Source organism: Chrysemys picta, unplaced genomic scaffold (genome assembly GCF_011386835.1).
Source record: "Chrysemys picta bellii isolate R12L10 unplaced genomic scaffold, ASM1138683v2 scaf80, whole genome shotgun sequence".
Classification (NCBI taxonomy): Eukaryota; Metazoa; Chordata; order Testudines; family Emydidae; genus Chrysemys; species Chrysemys picta.
In genome coordinates this window covers 170,001-175,000 of record NW_027052787.1, presented here as the reverse complement: position 1 = coordinate 175,000, position 5,000 = coordinate 170,001, and the positions used below count along the sequence as shown (strand labels likewise).

General features: G+C 70.5%; 1 non-coding gene across 1 annotated transcript; it reads right to left on the bottom strand.

Moving 5' to 3' along the window:
* Window positions 1–1,721: 1,721 nt before the first annotated feature.
* LOC135977933 (5S ribosomal RNA) lies at window positions 1,722–1,840 on the bottom strand. Its single transcript, XR_010595354.1, has one exon. It is a non-coding gene; the product is annotated as a 5S ribosomal RNA (ribosomal RNA).
* Window positions 1,841–5,000: the final 3,160 nt, after the last annotated feature.

Here is a 5,000-nt window from a genome sequence, read left to right as displayed (position 1 = left end):
GTCTTCCCCCGGGCAGTCCGGGAGAGGCTTAATCGTCATCCCCCGACAGTGTGTGTGTGTGTGTGTGGGGGGGAGGCTTAGCAGTCTTCCCCCAGGCTGGGTGGGGGCCTGGCGGGAGGCGTCGCAGTCTTCCCCCGGGCGGTCCGGTGGGGGAGGCTTAGCAGTCGTCCCCAGGGCGGTCCGGGGGTGGGGTGGGGTGGGGGGCCTCACAGTCGTCCCTCGGAGAGCCGGGTCGGCGGCAGTGGTGGGTTTACGTCCAGCCTCCGGAGGGTGCGCGTCCTCGGAGGCGATGCAGGCGCCGCAGAGAGGCAGCCTCCGAGGCAGGGAGCGGAGCACCGAGGCTGGGGAGAGGGGAGCAGGAGCCGGGGGCTGGGGGTGGGGGTGGGGGGCGTTCAGGACAACCGGTCAAGCCCCGGGAAGCAGCTGTCAAATGTTCCAAGTCCCCACTCGGCCACCAGGTCCACCCCAGTCTAGCAATGGGGTTGACCTGGCTGACGGCCGGTTAGTATCAAGGTAAACTCACCGTCGTCCACAGGAGGGCAGCTCTCAGGCCGGCCGGCTGCGGCTGACTCTGGGGCGGCGCCCGGTCCCGGCAGCGAGGGGCGGGGGGCGCGGAGCGAGACGGGGCTAACCGGGGGGGGGGGGGCGCCTCCTGCGACTTTGGGGGCCGCGGGTCGTCAGTGGCGTGCAGGCCGGGCCTCTCCCGGGGGATTCGGGGGGGCGGTCCTGCAGGCCGGGCGCAGGGGGCTCGGGCGAGCCCGGGCCGGTCCGCCCCGGGGCCGGGGTCTCCGCCTGCGGCTCAGGGGGGCGCGGGTCGTCGGGGGAGGAAGCCCGGGGGAGCTGCACACCGGCCCGCCAGGCCAGGCCTGGCCTGGATGGCCGCGGGGGGATTCGGGGCGGTCCCGCGGGCCGGGGGCCGGGCGCAGGGGAGGCGGGGGGTCCGAGCGAGTCCGTCCCGGGCCCGGGGCCTCCCCCTGCGGCTTTGGGGTCCGTGGGTCCCCGCTGGCGGAAGCCACTGGGAGCTGGACACCCGCCGTCCGTCCCGCCTGGCCAGGCCTGGCCTGGGTGGCCGCGGGGGGATTCGGGGCGGTCCCGCGGGCCGGCGGCCGGGCGCAGGGGAGGCGGGGGGTCCGAGCGAGTCGGTCCCGGGCCTGGGGTCTCCCCCTGCGGCTTTGGGGTCCGTGGGTCCCCGCTGGAGGAAGCCGCTGGGCGCTGGACACCCGCCGTCCGTCCCGCCTGGCCAGGCCTGGCCTGGGTGGCCGCGGGGGGATTCGGGGCGGTCCCGCGGGCCGGCGGCCGGGCGCAGGGGGTCCGAGCGAGTCCGTCCCAGGCCCGGGGCCTCCCCCTGCGGCTTTGGGGTCCGTGGGTCCCCGCTGGAGGAAGCCGCTGGGCGCTGGACACCCGCCGTCCGTCCCGCCTGGCCAGGCCTGGCCTGGGTGGCCGCGGGGGGGGATTCGGGGCGGACCTGCGGGCCGGCGGCCGGGAGGGTCCGGGCCAGTCCGCCCCATGCCCGGCGTCTCCCCCAGCGGCTTCGGTGGCCCCGGGGGGGGTCCTCCGCGGAGGAAGCCGGGTGGGTGGGGAGCCGGACCCCAGGCGCCCAGACCCGTGACCTGCGGCCGCGACCTCCGACTCGGCAGGAGCGACGAGGGGCTTTCCGGCCCGTCCCCCCCTCTCCTTCCCCCCCAGAAAAGGAGAGAGAGCTGACTCGGACCGGGAAAAGCTGCCTACGGCACCTGGGATTCCCAGGCGGTCACCCATCCAAGTACTAGCCAGGCCCGGGACGGTTTACCTTCCGAGATCGGACGGGATCGGGGGCGTTCGGTCCGGTATGGCCGTAGGCACCCGGCCCCGCGCCTCCTCGCCCGCTTTCCCCTGCCGACGCCCGGGCCTGCCGCACGGTGAGCCCCGGTCGGACTGCCCCCCCCCCCTGCGGCAGGGCCCCCGTCTCTCGCGGGCCCGGTCCTTTTTTCCTTTTCGAGCTCCGGGGCCCGGGCTGGCCGCCAGAGCCCCTCCGCCCGCCCTCCCCGGCGTCGGGGAAAATACTGTCCCGGACTTCCAGTGCGCCCGATCCTGTCAGCCGGGGGGTGGGGAGGGGCAGTCCCTCGCTGCGGCCGGGGAGGGTGAGCCCAGGGCGGCTTGCCTGCCGTGCGAGGCCCCTCTCGGCCACCAGGTCAACCCCGAGTCGAAAGGGCTGAAAAATTTTCAGAGTCCCCTCCCGGGCACCAGGTCAACCCGTGGAATCGGACGGGTTCACCTGCTGGCCGGTTCGCTTCCCGGCCACCAGGTCAACCCCTAGGTTGCCGACCGGCCTACCCAGTGGCCGGTTTGCTTTCCGGCCACCAGGTCAACCCCTAGGGGTTTTAACGGGGGCACGCCCGGTGGCCTCTTTCCCGTCCGGTCACCAGGTCAACCCGGATCTCCCTCCTTCCCTGGGCGTCCCCTCCTCGGAGGCGTCAGGTTCCATTTCCCCCCCCCCCCCCCCAGACTTCCAGGGGCCCGATCCAGTCGGCCGGGAGGCAGTCCCTCGCTGCGGCCGGGGAGGGTGAGCCCAGGGCGGCCTGGTCCATGTCTCTAGTGGGCCCGATCCTTTTTTTTTTTTTCGAGCTCCGGGGCCAGGCCCGCCCGGGCAGCCCTCCTCGGAGGCGTGGGGCGATTCCCCCCCCCCCCCAGACTTCCAGGGGCCCGATCCTGTCGGCCGGGAGGCAGTCCCTCGCTGCGGCCGGGGAGGGTCAGCCCAGGGCGGCTTGCCTGCCGTGCGAGTCCCCTCTCGGCCACCAGGTCAACCGCGAGTCGAAAGGGCTGAAAAATTTTCAGAGTCCCCTCCCGGGCACCAGGTCAACCCGTGGAATCGAACGGGTTCACCTGCTGGCCGGTTCGCTTCCCGGCCACCAGGTCAACCCGTGGAATCGGACGGGTTCACCGGCTGGCCGGTTCGCTTTCCGGCCACCAGGTCAACCCGTGGAATCGAACGGGTTCACCTGCTGGCCGGTTCGCTTTCCGGCCACCAGGTCAACCCCTAGGTTTTAAGGGGGGGGGGACGCCCGGTGGCCTCTTTCCCGTCCGGTCAGCAGGTCAACCCGGATCTCCCTCCTTCCCTGGGCGCCCCCTCCTCGGAGGCGTCAGGTTCCATTCTTTTTTCCAGACTTCCAGGGGCCCGATCCAGTCGACCGGGAGGCAGTCCCTCGCTGCGGCCGGGGAGGGTGAGCCCAGGGCGGCTTGCCTGCCGTGCGAGTCCCCTCTCGGCCACCAGGTCAACCCCGAGTCGAAAGGGCTGAAAAATTTTCAGAGTCCCCTCCCGGGCACCAGGTCAACCCGTGGAATCGAACGGGTTCACCTGCTGGCCGGTTCGCTTCCCGGGCACCAGGTCAACCCGTGGAATCGAACGGGTTCACCTGCTGGCCGGTTCGCTTCCCGGGCACCAGGTCAACCCGTGGAATCGAACGGGTTCACCTGCTGGCCGGTTCGCTTTCCGGCCACCAGGTCAACCCCTAGGTTTTAAGGGGGGGGACGCCCGGTGGCCTCTTTCCCGTCCGGTCAGCAGGTCAACCCGGATCTCCCTCCTTCCCTGGGCGCCCCCTCCTCGGAGGCGTCAGGTTCCATTCTTTTTTCCAGACTTCCAGGGGCCCGATCCAGTCGGCCGGGTGGCAGTCCCTCGCTGCGGCCGGGGAGGGTGAGCCCAGGGCGGCTTGCCTGCCGTGCGAGTCCCCTCTCGGCCACCAGGTCAACCCCGAGTCGAAAGGGCTGAAAAATTTTCAGAGTCCCCTCCCGGGCACCAGGTCAACCCGTGGAATCGAACGGGTTCACCTGCTGGCCGGTTCGCTTCCCGGGCACCAGGTCAACCCGTGGAATCGAACGGGTTCACCTGCTGGCCGGTTCGCTTCCCGGGCACCAGGTCAACCCGTGGAATCGAACGGGTTCACCTGCTGGCCGGTTCGCTTCCCGGGCACCAGGTCAACCCGTGGAATCGAAAGGGTTCACCTGCTGGCCGGTTCGCTTTCCGGCCACCAGGTCAACCCCTAGGTTTTAAGGGGGGGGACGCCCGGTGGCCTCTTTCCCGTCCGGTCAGCAGGTCAACCCGGATCTCCCTCCTTCCCTGGGCGCCCCCTCCTCGGAGGCGTCAGGTTCCATTCTTCTTTTTCCAGACTTCCAGGGGCCCGATCCAGTCGACCGGGAGGCAGTCCCTCGCTGCGGCCGGGGAAGGTGAGCCCAGGGCGGCCTGGTCCATGTCTCTAGTGGGCCCGATCCTTTTTTTTTTTCCGAGCTCCGGGGCCAGGCCCGCCCGGGCAGCCCTCCTCGGGGGCGTGGGGCGATTTCCCCCCCCCCCACCCCCAGACTTCCAGGGGCCCGATCCTGTCGGCCGGGAGGCAGTCCCTCGCTGCGGCCGGGGAGGGTCAGCCCAGGGCGGCCTGCTTGGCGGCCGGGTCCATGTCTCTAGTGGGCCCGATCCTTTTTTTCCCTTTTCCGGCTCCGGGGCCCGGGGTGCCCGGGTAGCCCTCCGCGGTGGCGTCGGCCAATTTTTTTTAAAATCAGACTTCCGTGGGCCCGATCCTGACGGCCGGGAGGCAGTCCCTCGCCGCGTCCGGGGACGGCGAGACGCTCGGCCACCGGGTCAACCCGGAGGAAGCGGGCTGGGGGAAGAAAAAAAAAAAAAAAGTTTTCCAAGTCCGAAAAATTTTCAAAGTCCCCTCTCGGCCACCAGGTCAACCCCTTTGGAGCGAATGGGTTGACCTGACGGCCGGTCGTCTCGCGGATGTCCGGAAGGGGTCGCCCCACGCCGTCTCGGCCGACCGAGGGAACCACGAGGTGGCGCCCAGTTCCAGTTTCGTACCGCCGAAGGCGGGGCTTTGGCTTTTTCGACCTGCCTTTCGAGGATTGTGTGAGGAGATTTCTGAGGACAGGTTTTTCAGAGCCTGTGAGAACCGGAGCTCAGCCTAGGGGATCAATCCGAGTATTGTACCCGACCCTGCCCGGCGTGGGAGGGGGGGAGCGGGCCCGTTTGA